Genomic DNA, 14,536 nt, shown 5'->3' on the forward strand with positions numbered 1-14,536 from the left:
AGAGTCTCCCCTGACCACCTAGATTGTTACCACCTCAGGGAGTTTACTGCCTAAGTCAATGGGACAGAATGGGCAAGTAAGTCACAGGTGACCAGTAAGGGACAGGTGACCTAAGCTGGGGCTCCTGGCTTCACCAAGGGTTGGGAGAAGTAGTATGAGGAGGTGACAGAGGACAATGGAAGCGTCTGGTCTGCCTAACTTACCAGTGGTAGTGATACGAAAGCAGGTGGGAGGGACGCCAGGAAAGTAGAAAAGTATAAACATTGAATCCCTGATCAAGCCATCAGGCAACCTCTGTTGTCACAAAACATGCCTGGAGTGGCTTCCTGAGAGCCCAAACTTGGGCTCTTGGAGAGCAGGATGCATAAAGAGGTCAGAGTGCAGTCTAGCCTGAGACCGAGGCCATGAGCACTGCGGGTTCTATTCTTGATTGCCCGCTTATTATCTGGGACACCAGATATTACCTGGGGACTGGTCAGCCGCTTCCTTCATAGAAACCTTTTGTTCAGGAATTTTGCTTGCAGGGCTTTATGTCTGCTCTTTATTGCTCGTTACACAGAGAATTTCAAGGTATATCTTCTTCTGGGTCTCTGCCCTCTAACAGCTTACAAAATAAGGCAGAGTAGATAAGACATGTACACAATGCTGCTTTTGTGGGGGAATGAAGTGGAATGCTGTTCTGGAGCCATTTTTGCAAAAGTATGCACCCCTAGAACAGTGTTCCAAAGTCTCTTTTTAACACTGATAGTTAATATTCATATCAAATAGTAAAAGCTGTTTGCATTTAGAGACATTTTAAATACTTCCCATATACCTTATTTCATCTAATTATAGATACCATCAATAGAAGATGCACTTTTATTTTTGTATACCAGCAAGAAAGAAAAAAAAAAAACTTCTATTGCTTGAAAAATGCATCTTGATTTCAGAGATATTAACATGTGAAAAAATGTGCATCTTAGAATTATTGATACAATATTAGGCTTAAAGGAATCTCATTTTCATCAGCTTCTTGCCATATGTCAGAGAAAAGCACCTTACCTTCTCTGCAAATCCTATGTGAGGCCAGCCTGCTTTACAGTTAATATCACTGAAGAAAATCTAAGAGGAAGGAAAGGAAGGGGGAAAGATGGATTTAACGTTTATATGGATGAGATCCTGTATGGATAAGCATGTCTATTCATCTCACCTCTGCTTCCTGGGTCTGCTAAATAATTGAGCTCAGCATTAATGGAAAGGGATCTGGGGAGGGGGAAGAATGTGCCTTCTAGACCCGTTTTGTACAAAAAGATTTGCCTGTACCTAAGGCAGCACATGGGCTGTGCTACAGGGATGGTTCTGGCAGTAGAACTGGATGAAAGCTTTGTAGAAAAGGCATTTGATCTGAGCTTGAAGCATCTCAAGACTGAAAATGCTGGAAGACAGGAAGACATGCAGCATGGTTGGGTGCTTGTGCCACCTCCTTAGTGACAGCAGACAGTGGGCAACAAAGCTGGAGAAAGAGGAAGGCATGCGAACAAACGGTTAAGGATTTTGGACCTTCTTAGGCTGGCAGTGGGCCACCATAAGGTTTTTGAGCTTGGGAATAATGGATATAAAATAGCATTTTGGCGGGGGGCGGAGAACAGCACTTCAGAAAAAACCCCCAGAATTTCAAGATGACAAATTTGCAGTTCTGTGTATAGTAAACTCAATGGGAAAAGGTAAAAGTTGAAAGGACTAATGAAAATAAAAACTAATATTAAAAAAAAATTTTTTTTATTGAAATATAGTTGATTTACAATGTTGTGTTAATTTCTGCTGCACAGCAAAGTGACTCAGTTATACGCATATATACATTATTTTTTTAAATATTCTTTTCCACTACGGTTTATCCCAGGACATTGAATATAGTTCCCTGTGCTATAGAATTGGACATTGTTGTTTATCCATTCTATATGTAATAGTTTGCATCCACTAACCCCAGACTCCCAGTTCATCCCTCCCCCACTCAACCTCCCCCTTGGCCACCACAAGTCTGTTCTCTGTGTCTGCGAGTCTCTTTCTGAAAACTAACATTTATTGAGTGCACTATTGACAGAAACAGCAAACTAAAGGAAAGAGCTGTTTTGAGACAGCAGTGGTAGAGATAATTGATTTGGAGGATAAATTTGAGATAATAGAAAAACTAGCCATGAAGTGAATTAGAGATATAGGAATGATGCTGGGGAGAGAAAGGGTGTCAATCAGATTCGGGAGTCATTTTCATAGAGGAGCAAGGTGAGTCAGGGGGTTCTGAAGTCATAGGAAAAGGTGATCTTTAGAATGTAGACGCTCCCCAACTTAGAAACGAGGTGCTCCAGAAAAACATGTTTGAATTCCAGGAGGCTTTGTCCCTAGAGGCAAACACATAAATGTTGGTTGGAGTTCCACACATGTCCACAAACGCCTAAATTACTCATAATTTGGTTAAAATATTGGGGGAGGGGGGAGAAAAAGAAAGGGTGATATTTAGAAGGGAGGCACTTTAGGACCTCAATTAAGAAATTGTTTTTTCAGAAATAGACTCACAGACATAGAAAACAAACTTATGGTTACCAGAGGGGAAAGGGGGAGGAGGGATAAACTAGGAGTTTGGGTTAGCAAATACAAACTACTATATATAAAACAGATAAACAAAATAAACAACAAGGTCCTACTGTATAGCACAGGGAACTCTATTCAATATCTTGTAGTAACCAATAATGGAAAAGAATCTGAGAAAGAGTGTATGTGTACACACACACACACACACACACACACACACACACACACACTCTTTGCTGTGTACCAGAAATATAACATTGGAAATCAACTATACTTCAACTTAGAAAAAAAGAAATCATTTTTTAAATTAGAAAATATTTGAAATATGCAGAGTAGTACAGAGAACAATGTAATACACACCTTGTACCTACCTCTCAGATATTTCAAATGTCAGTCTTTTGATATATTTGCTTCAGATTCGTTTTTTACATTTTCTCCTAGAGAAAAACCAAACACAGATAAAACTGAGATCATCTTCACTCCCTCTCTCCTTCCCTGGAGGTAAGTACTATTCTCCTATTGCTCTGCGGCCCTTCTAATTATTTTTGTACTCTTATGACATAGGGAGAGAGACAAAAATATTATGTTAGATGTTTTAAGTTATTTATATACATGATGTAATAACATACATGTTCTTTTGCAATTTTCATTTCATTCAATATTCATATTATGTTTTAGAAAATCATCCATAATTATATATAATTATGGGTATATATATGACTCATATATATGAATTATGTACAATTATATATAATAATGGAACACATTCATTTAACTTCTATGTAGTCTGCCATTATAATGACTATGTCATGAATTATTTATCCATTTTTTCTAGTTTTAACTATTATAAACAATGCTGTAATGAACATCGAAGTATGTGTTCGAAGTATATGTTGTGCACTTGCCCTAGACTTTCTAAGGGATATATATTGAGAAGTAGAAGCCTAGGTTGTAGGATATAAACATTTCTAGCAGATATTGCCAAATTGCTTTCTAAATATATGTATTAAACTCTATTCCTCCACTAATACTTGGTATTGCCAGACTTTAAAATGTTTGCTCATCTAATGGCATAAATTGGTGTCTTGTTTTGTAATTTGCATTTTTCTGGTCACCAGTGAGTGTGGGCATTGGTTATTCAAGCTTCCCCTTCTAGGAATGGAATTGCTTGTTCTAATTTATGCCCTTTTTTTCTATGAGGTTGATGTTTTTTTAAAACTGATTTGTAATTCTTTATATATTTTGGATAGGAATCATTTGTCAGATGCATGTGTTCTAAATATCTTCTCCAGTGTAGGTCTTGTCTTTTAACACTATTCACAGTGCCTTTATTTTATTTTTTTTATTATGAAAACATCCAATCATCCACAAAAGCTGAAAGAACAGACTCAACCATTAACAATGCTTTGTGTCACTCATCTTATCTCTTTTTTCTTTCTTATATTTCTGCTGACACATTTTATAGCAAATCCCAGATGGTATGTCGTTTCACTGCTATGTCCTTCAGTAAGCATCTATACCACTATGGACATTTTCTTACGTTGTCGTCATGATGATACCTATCAAAATTAGCAATTATTCCTTCATATCACCTAATATATGATGATTTTGGATACATGGAAGTTTTTAATTGGGCCTCATTTTTTTGTTTTTAGTTCGTTTAATTTTTGGCTGTGCTGGGTTTTCGTTGCTGCGCATGGGTTTTCTCTAGTTGCAGCGAGCGGGGGCTACTCTTCGTTGTGGTGCGCAGGCTTCTCATTGTGGTGGCTTCTCTTGTTGGGGAGCATGGGCTCTAGGCGCGCGGGCTTCAGTAGTTGTGGCTCACGGGCTCTAGAGCACAGGCTCAGCAGCAGTAGCACACGGGCTTAGCTGCTCCGCGGCATGTGGGATCTTCCCAGACCAGGGATCGAACCTGTGTCCCCTGCATTGGCAGGCGGATTCTTAACCACTGGACCACCAGGGAAGTCCCTGGGCCTCAATTTTTCTACTGCAAGACACAGATGTAACATTGCCTGGCCTGGGGTTATGATAGCTTCCTATGTGAGGACGACCCACGGGGTGTTCCATGATGACCGATGGCAGGTTCTTCTTCAAGAAGCAGGCAGGCCTTTGCACACCTTGGGGAGACATGAGACACCGTCAGTCTGTACTCTGACAGCTGCTCACAAAGCCTATGATGACTTGAGCCACTATCTCTGACACCTCTGTTAGAAAACAGCCATCGGCCTCAGAGAAGGTGGTCTTCCTGCTGCTGGTATTTCCCGATGCTGCCTTGTGAGGCCAGTGCGAGTTCACACATAAATTCTTCATATCCCTGAGGGAAGAGGGGCGTCAGAGAAACCCAACTAGAGTCAGGATGGTTTGGGGGATGAGCTGGGTTAATTCCTCTGCCATGTTCTCAGAATAAAGAAAACAGATGTTTACTGGGAAAAGAAAGGGCTTGAATACAAATACTAGAACAGTGTGTTCTGTGAATCCCTTTACTCAGAGAAAAAGAGTATGGATTTCTCTCTATACTGCTCAACATGGCAAAAGACCCTGAGTTACTGGAATTAATGGGAAGACTGGAGCAGCTCTGGATAAGACACCAGTGAGGTAATGTCTGGTTTTTGTTAAATATCCCAAATAGATTACTCACTCTTGCTAGATAAAAGGTAAAGACACTGTCATGTATAAACACAAACCCTGCTGAAAACAGGGCCCCTGTTGGTTCCTGGGCTGGGGATCCCCTAGGCTGCCCCAAAGACCAGTGAGCTTGGCATCACAGGTAAACCTGTCGTCACAAGAAAACCAGTCAGCTCTGTGATCTTGGCACAGAAACTCTTATCTGCTAGGACCCCAGACCACCAGTGAGAGCAGGGATACCCATATCAGATGAAGCCAGAAAGAAGGGCCATGTGAAAGGTCCTTTCTCTTTGTCTTCAGGAGAAGACCTAGTCAGGCCCAGAAGGCTCCACTCAGCTCCTCTGACTCTCTGGGAGCAATTCCCAGAGAATTTTGTGCCTGGAGCAATTCCTTCCATTTAAAGCACTTTACAATTTACAAAGAATTTCCTGATTGATCCTCACAAGATAAGCAGTTTACAATGAGGCCCCATAGGTTAAGTGATAGGTTAAGGGACTGGGCCGAACCTCCAACCCAGAATGTGGACACCAAGCTCAGGGGTGCTTTCCTCCATCCACCGAGAGGGTTGGATAACCATCTCCTAGGCAGTCCCTGTTGACCTTACAGTGTGGGGTTGTCAGAGGCCTGGGAGAGGCTTAGAAGAGAGCAAGGGATCACTTTCCGGTTCCTGGAGTTCAGCCCAGGCATTCCTTCATGTCACCGCATCACCCCCCAGCATCCTGCCAGGGTACCATCTCTCTCGTCCCCACCCAAGGCCACAGGCTGCCGTGCAGAGAACAGACCAGCTGCCCAGTGCTGGGCTCCGAGGCGGAGCTTCTGTTCTGGAAAGAGACTAATGGAGTGCCAGGGAAGTGGACCGATTTCCCCAAGGATTCTTGCTTCAGCCAAGTCATCCCACACACTCTCTGTGGTAGGGTCCTTGAGATTTCATTTCACAACTTCCTGGCGGATACCAGGGCAGCGGATGGTAATCCCGTTAGAGTTGGCCAGTCTCCCAAACAGGCGGGAATCCTGCTGCATCTGCTGCAGACTTCCTCCTCCCTCACACGGCTGCCAGGCCAGCCGGGGCCATAATCTTGGTGGCAAGCTCTGAAACCTCGCCAAGAAGTCTCTCCAGGACACTTGAAGGCAGCTCACGGTAATGAGTAAACAGTGAGGCGCTCCCCGCACTACCACCCCCCAATCCGGCCTTTCCCCTCAGTCAAAGGATGTGAATGCTCCCCACCCACCTCCGTTAACAAGCTCATGCTTTGTGCAGAGCCTGCCTTACAGAAGCCCTGTGGCACAGACAAGCTCCTAGGAGCCTGAAGCTCCTCCAGGACCCGGAGGGACCGGTCTGCACAGGGGAATGTGTGTCCTCAACCCATCTCATCATATCTTCCAGGAAACTTCACCTCTGAGCAGCCCAGACCTTCTCACGAGGCTTCTTACTGCTCCCAGATCCTCCTTCTGAAGAAATCACCAGCCTCCGGTGGGGTCACAAGGCTTTAGTAACCAGGAACTAAACAGCATGGAAATGTGATGAATCGCATGGAGGCAAAACAGGACCACAGCAGTACCTGCTGTTATCAAAGCCAGATCAAAGTGCTGCCTGCTTGGTCGTCTTTCAGTTACCCAGGCTACTGGTGGGTATGAGGTGGGGGAGGCGGTGGTAGAGAGAAAATCACAATTTTTAAAATAAACACATTTAAAATATGTTATTTATCTCAATCTTAGAATGAAACTGTCTGATATATAGTAGATTCAAATATTCGGAATAAAACTGTCTGGTACATAGTAGATTCAAATGTTGGCTTTTCTGAGGTTGGAAGGGAAGATATGATTATCCCCACTCTACAAAGAAACAAACCAAGGCCATAATTACTCAATATTAAATATATATATATATATATATATATATATATATATATATATATTACACTAACAGTGAAATATCACGAAGGGAAAGTAAAAAAAAAATAAAATCATGTTTAAAATCACATAAAAAAATTCCTTGGTTGAGAATAAACTTAACCAAGGAGGTGAAAGACTTATACACTGAGAACTATAAAACATTGATAAAGGAGATAGAAGATGATTCAAGGAAATGGAAAGATATCGCATGCTCTTGGATTGGATGAATTAATATAGTTAAAATGGCCATACTACCCAAAGCAATCTACAGATTTAATGTGATCCCTATCAAATTACCTATGACATTTTCCACAGCTTAGAATAAATAATGCTAAAATCTCTATGGAAGCACAGAAGACCCAGAATTGCCACAGCAATCCTGAGGAAAAAGAACAAAGCTGGAAGTATAACCCTTCCAGACTTCAGACAATAATACAAAGCTACAGTAATCAAAACACTGGGGTGTTGGCACAGAAACAGACATATAGATCAATGGAACAGAATAGAGAGCCCAGAAATAAACCCACACACCTAGGATCAATTAATCTTTGACAAAGGAGGCAAGAATATACAATGGAGAAAAGACAGTCTCTTCAGCAACGGGTGTTGGGAAAGCTGGACAGCTGTATGTAAATCAATGAATTTTGGACACTCCCTCACACCATAGACAAAAATAAACTCAAAATGGCTTAAAGACTTAAATATGACATGACACCATAAAACTCCTAGATGAAAACATAGGCAAAACATTCTCTGACACAAATTGTAGCAGTATTTTCTTAGGTCAGTCTCCCAAGGCAGTAGAAATAAAAGCAAAAAGAAACAAATGGAACCTAATCAAGCTTAAAACATTTTGCACAGCAAAGGAAACCATAAACAAAAACAAAAAGACAACCTACTACTAGGAGAAAATATTTGCAAATGATGCGACTGACAATTTGGGCTTAATTTCCAAAATACACAAACAGCTCATACAATTCAATAACAGAAGAACAAAAAGCCCAACCAAAAAACGGGCAGAAGACCTAAATAGACATTTCTCCAAAGAAGACATACAGATGGCCAACAGGCACATGAAAAGATGCTCAACATCGCTAATTATTAGAGAAAAGCAAATCAAAACTACAATGAGGTATCACCTTGCACTGGTCAGAATGGCCATCATCAAAAAGTCTACAAATAATAAATGCTGGAGAGGGTGTGGAGAAAAGGGAACCCTCCTACACTGTCGGTGGAATGTAAATTGGTGCAGCCACTATGGAAAACAGCCTGGAGGTTACTTAAAAAACTAAAACTAGAGTTACCATATGATCCAGCAATCCCACTCCTGGGCATATACACAGAAAAGACAAAAGCTCTAATTCGAAAAGACACATGCACCCCAGTGTTCATAGCAGCACTATTTACAATAGCCAAGACATGGAAGCAACCTAACTGTCCATTGACAGATGAATGGATAAAGAAGGTGTGGTATATATATATATACACACACACACATATACACATACAGTGGAATATTACTCAGCCACAAAAAAGAATGAAATAATGCCACTTGCAGCAACAGGGATGGACCTAGAGAATATCATACTAAGTGAAGTAAGTCAGACAGAGAAAGACAAACATTACATGCTATCACTTATATGTGGAATCTAAAAAATAGTCAAATGAACTTATTTACAAAACAGAAACAGACTCACAATGAGAAAACGAACTTATGGTTATCCAAGGGGAAGGGGGGGTAGGGATAAACTGGGAGTATGGGATTAACAGATGCACATGAGCATATATAAAATAGATAAACAACAAGGATTTACTGTATAGCCCAGGAAACTATATTCAATATCTTGTAAGAAAATATAATGGAAAAGAATCAAGGAAAAAAAGAATACATATATACACATATGTATGTATAACTGAATCGCTTTGCTGTACACCTGAAACTAACACAATATTATAAATCAACTACACTTACATTTAAAATAAAGTATATATATGCTAGTGGTCCCTAGACTCAAAAGACCTTTCCTGGCTGCACATGTCCAGATCCCAGAATCCTGGGGTATATACCTTACCTCTTCCTTCCTCTTAAGCCCTTCATCCAATTAGTCCTCTTGAGGCTACAGCTTTAACCTATCTCAGATGTGTACCACCCTCACTATTCCTGGCACAGTTCTAAGCACTTTAAATCTAGTAACTAATTTATCCTCATAAAAAAACTAAAGTAGGTATCATTATTATTCTCATTCTACCGATGAGGAAACTGGTGCACGTAGTGGTGAAGTAATTTGTCCAAAGTCACATGCTTCTTCTAAGTGGCAGAGCAGGAACCTGAGCCAGGTGGTCTGGCTCCTGAGTCTGGGCTGTTGACCACTGCGTTACATCAGCTCTCACTCACTTTGTTCTCAGTGCCTGCCTATCTCAGACATTAGTCATTAAGTCCCTTGAAGGCAAGGATCATCTTTTTATCCTTATCCCTGAGCCCTAAGAACAATGTCTGGCATACAGTACTTGCTCAATAACTGTCTACTGTATAAACGGTCGGTAACTGGGAAGGAGGGAAGCTGGAGAAAGGCCATCCTGTTTAAACCTAAACTCTCAGAGCTCAAATTGGTCATGAATTCTTTCCTCTGCTTTTATCCAAGATATTAAATGGCCACAAAAACAGGTCATTGATCCCACTGAGTCCACTTCTGATGAACTTTGAGGAAGCAGCCCTCCCAGGGGCAACACCAGAACCCAGGGACCCGATGCAGAGCTCCCGGGGCACCCTGCCTGAGGTCTGACTTCAGCCTCCCAGGACTGCACTTCTGGGTCTGGGCTTAGAATCAATAGGCTCCCCACAAAAACTGGAAATCCTACTCGCAGGTTCTATGCTGATGTGCTGAATTGGAATCAAATGGCGAGGACTCCCCAGAACGTTCGAGTGAATCAGCTGCTCAGTTTTGGGACGAATCCAGAACATGTGCCCATGAAGGGTAGCACGTTGCAAATTGAGATCTAACATGAGCCATCTGGTCTGGAGAAACGGCCAACTGGAGGGGTGGGGGCCTGGAAACCTCCCAGAGAGCAAATTTATCTGAGGGAAATGATGAGTCAGCTCTGCCCAGAAACAAAAGGCTTCCATAAAGCCCTTTGCAATAAGCCCCACAGCGTCTCTTCTTGGAGACGTCAGAGTTGGGCAAATCCATCTAAAGGTTACCTTTGGATTCAAGGTTCTAAGATGCCTGGTCCCGGGCTCAGCATGGACCTGGGTACCATAAACCTGCATTGCTGTGTTGGGGGCAGCATGGGGTGCAGAGAATCATTTCGCAGCCAGACACATGTGCCAGGCAAGACGTGACAGGAAGTCGTGGACTGGCCGGGGGCCAGCATTTTCCCCTAAAATCAAGACAGCTTAGCCTTGATCCTGGAGGACAACTTTCTTCTGTGTCTTCTCCCAGCCATAGTCACTGCTGCCTATAAAAAAGTAAAAAGCAAACCAATTACCAGGTCTAATGATCTCCCTTCTTTCTCCTCTTGGCAGCAGCTGCCAACGTTCTTGCCAAAGCTCTGCTTCACCAGCACCCTGATCCAAAAAGCCCCGCGTTAGCGAGAGAAGGCTTTGCCAGCGCAGAGCAGCTGTAAGGCTTCCCAACACCAAGACAGCGTGCAGGAGTTCAGCGCAGGAGCTTCAAAGCAGCTCTCTCCCAGGAGACCCCTTGGCCTCCGCATCCGGACAGAAAAGAAGCAGTGACGCCGGCCACCTGGAACTGCACCAGAAAATGATGCAGTGGCCACCAGCAGCCACTTGCCCTGACTGCCCACCCACCCCAGGAAGCGAGGAGGCTTTTTAAAGGCCTGTTTGTGCTGGTAGTGGGAGCTGCCGGGTAAGGGTGAGCTTCACGGCCATTTCCGTCCAGGCTTCCTTAGAGCTGAGCCCGAGCCTCCCAGCTGAGCTTAGCTGGGAGGTGGGCCAGGGGCTCTCAAGGGGACACTGGGAAGCCCTCCAGGCACCACGCCAGTGCCTGTGCGCACCTCCTTGCACTTCCAAAGTAGCTGTCCTGCCTCTGCCCAGCCTGAGACCTGTTGGTCTCCTCCTGCTTGGAGCCAGAGGTAGCTCACTCCTGAAGGATGCCCCGTGTTTCGAGGCTCTCTTTGACTCTTGCCGTAGTGAGCCAGCCTCTGAAACCCCAGTCGCCTCGGGGGCCTGGCCTTGTGGGAGCCACCAGCAGGCCATCTACTCAGCCTCCAACGTTGCAGCCTCAGGGGAAGAAGGACCAGGTGCAGTTCGCGAGGGGGTTATGAAACCTGAGAAGAAGCTGGAGTGGCTTTGGGCTGGTCCTTTGAGAACAGGCAGGTATTGTGTGGTTGGGTACAGAGGGGGTATAGAATACCCATACAAACACATACAAACACCATCCCAGCCTTGAGCGGGGAGGGAGCAAGGGCCTTCCAGGAGCCTGGGTGATCTCCAACCAGAATGGAAGAAGGAAGGCTGTGTCCATGAGGAGGTTGGTGACCCACACCCAGAAGAAAGCAGGCCCAGACGCCAAGACGGACATGTTTCCCAGCCCTCACCCCAATGCACACAACAATTCCATAGATCTCAGAACATATGCCTGAGACACCTCTGGGGATACGGAAATTCCATCGGTCAGTGATCAAAGAATGTTTTCCTAAAATCCTTTGGTGGGCATTAGTTTCTCCACATGTCATCATGCTGGCTATCAGCAAATAATTACTGTCTGTGTGGTCAAAGGTCAGTGCCTGCCCTCCCAGCCCCTGCATCCTGAAGACAGACTGCAAAGGGCAGCAAAGCTTAGCTGGATCTTGAGCAACCAGACACAGCTGGCTTGCAACTGGTCAAACACAGGAGACACAGGACACCTCACCTTTGTGCTGAAGTCAAAGCTTTGCATGTTTTACCATTTTTCTCTTTCACAGTGGCTGGAAGGCTGGGAAAGGTGAGAAGGGAATAAGAGCAGGAGAGAAATTGGGTGAGAGCACAATGGCGTGTGGAGAGAGTGATAACAGAGTGAGAGGTAGTGGGCCTGGGGGAGGGAGCTGTGGGAGGGCGGCTCCCAGGTCTGAGTGGGGAAGGAGATGGGCAGACACCTAATCAAGTCATTGTTTCCCCTGGGGCTGGGCTTATCTTCTCCATCTGTCCTCCCACAGTCAGCCAGTGCTCTGGACTTGGTAGGTTTCCCTTTCTCCCTTTCCTTACTGTGATGAAGGCTGTAGTTATCAATGTCCTGGTTCCTGCAGCCCCAGGCAGCCACACGAAGATCCCAGGTCAGTCCCTCACCCTGTGGCCTCTAAAAAAGATAAAATCCAGGCAGAGGGGGTGGGAGGACCTTCCTCACCGTGTTTCCAGTCATCAGTGGCCACTCCAATGCCCTCTTTCCCAACTGGTCATCTCTGCCGCTAAGGTCACCGTATTCTGAGTACCCCAGCCTCCCCCTGGAGAAGGGCTGCACCTGCTCCTTAAAAGTTTGTCTCTGTGCCTTCGCTTACACCTTCTCTGTAACCTAAAGCCTGCCCATTCCATCTGTCATAATCTGACCTTTATTTTTAAAATCCAGCTCCTCTGTGCAGCTTTTCCTGATTCCCATTCCCAATTAACCTGTCCCTTCTCTGCTCAGAATTTTGTGACTTGAATGTAAACACTACTTATTAAAGCCAGTAGTGCTTACAGCTGTGGCCTTCTTCATGCTGTGTCCACACCCCCACTCACAAAACTCTAGCGAGTACCAGGTAGACACTTAGGACGTGTTGATTGACTTGTTGGACGGAATGACTGAGGACATGACAGCTGTGATCAATCAAGAGTCCACAGTCACCATTTCCCAGGCCACCCGGACAGTTTCCACAGCAGAGCCTGCTGCAGAGTGGAGACGTGCTCCGATTATTTATTTATGCAGTTATTAGTGTTAATTTTATTGTTAGTATTATTGATATTCTTTTCTTGTCATTTCACAGAGCATCCTTGATCAAACATTCTGCTTTCTTTGGCAACTGCACCTCCCTTCCCTCTACCAAACTGACTCATTTTCCTCTTCCTTAAGAAGGCACATAGGGAGGGTGGGAGGGAGACACAAGAGGGAAAAGATATGGGGCTATATGTATATGTATAACTGATTCATTTTGTTATAAAGCAGAAACTAACACACCATTGTAAAGCAATTATACTCCAATAAAAATGTTTAAAAAAAAGGCACAATTCTCTATCTTAAGAACAAAACAAAACAAAACAAAACTTTGATCACCTGTCTTGGATTTATTTTATTGCAAAATTTCTTAAGTAATATGTATGTTAGTGTCCTGAGATTTGTTTTCATAATTTTACTGAGTTTATATACTTAAGACTATTCTCTAATTTTCTTATTATCTTTCAAATCCAAAGGGATTTTCTTTTTTTCTTATTAGTTATCCATTTTATACATATTAGTGTATATATGTCAATTTATTATTAATTATGTGTTGATTTATTAATTAACACAAACACTGTTCATCCAAATGCTCTAGGGCACAGTCTAAAAAGAAATCCAGAACATTTTTTTTTTCTTTTAAAAATTTATTTATTTATTTATTTATTTTTGGCTGTGTTGGGTCTTCGTTTCTGTGCGAGGGCTTTCTCTAGTTGCGGCAAGCGGGGGCCACTCTTCCTCGCGGTGCGTGGGCCTCTCACTATCGCAGCCTCTCTTGTTGCGGAGCACAGGCTCCAGACGCGCAGGCTCAGTAGTTGTGGCTCACGGGCCCAGTTGCTCCGCGGCATGTGGGATCTTCCCAGACCAGGGCTCGAACCCGTGTCCCCTGCATTGGCAGGCAGATTCTCAACCACTGCGCCACCAGGGAAGCCCCAGAACATTTTTAAAACATGATAAAAATAACATTTACCAGCCTAGGAATAACTGAAGTTTTATTTCTAGACCTTTTGTTCCAGCAGTGATCCTCGTCCTCCCCAACCACAGCCCCCATAACCCTCTACCAGTTCGTTGTCCCCTTTTCCCACCTTCCCCACCGTGCTTCTTTGGTGATGAACAGAATTCCTGCCAGTGATTGCTAATTGGGTTAATGGAGTGACTGTGTAATTGTCCTCTCCCTGCAGCCCAGCCCACCACACTGGCTGCTTTCTGACTACCTGCCTCTCATCTGTTCCAGGATCACTAATTTGCAACAATGACTTCCATTGTCGTCCACATCTGGGACTTTGGGGTTTTAAGTGAATCTCCCTAAGGCTGAGAACAGAAGATGCTGCTATTTTGGTTTGTCTCATCTACAATGGGGCCATTCTCTGGGGTTTCTGGGCAGTGCGGGGCTGCTCGGGTGAAGGGGAAATCTGAGCAGTGATGGGACCCAGGCCAGAGCGCAGTGTGCTGAGGAGGGAGGGGAGCAGGCGGGAGTAAAATTCTGACCTTTTTTCCCTAGTGACTTGGGTTTGCATTTCATTTTAATCAGTTTCAGAGGAAACTGA

The 14,536-nt window shown here is 43.9% G+C and overlaps 1 long non-coding RNA gene across 3 annotated transcripts in view; it reads left to right on the top strand.

Annotated features, from left to right (window-relative positions):
- Window positions 1–13,126, top strand: part of LOC130709100 (uncharacterized) — a 55,569-nt gene extending 42,443 nt beyond the window's left edge. For all 3 annotated transcript variants that reach the window (XR_009009586.1, XR_009009585.1, XR_009009587.1), the window contains 4 exons: window positions 3,007–3,066; window positions 5,054–5,160; window positions 6,575–6,815; window positions 10,607–13,126. This is a non-coding gene — a long non-coding RNA (uncharacterized LOC130709100). The remainder of the gene's footprint in view (window positions 1–3,006; window positions 3,067–5,053; window positions 5,161–6,574; window positions 6,816–10,606) is intronic.
- Window positions 13,127–14,536: the final 1,410 nt, after the last annotated feature.

Source organism: Balaenoptera acutorostrata, chromosome 1 (assembly GCF_949987535.1).
Source record: "Balaenoptera acutorostrata chromosome 1, mBalAcu1.1, whole genome shotgun sequence".
In the NCBI taxonomy this organism is placed as follows: domain Eukaryota; kingdom Metazoa; phylum Chordata; class Mammalia; order Artiodactyla; family Balaenopteridae; genus Balaenoptera; species Balaenoptera acutorostrata.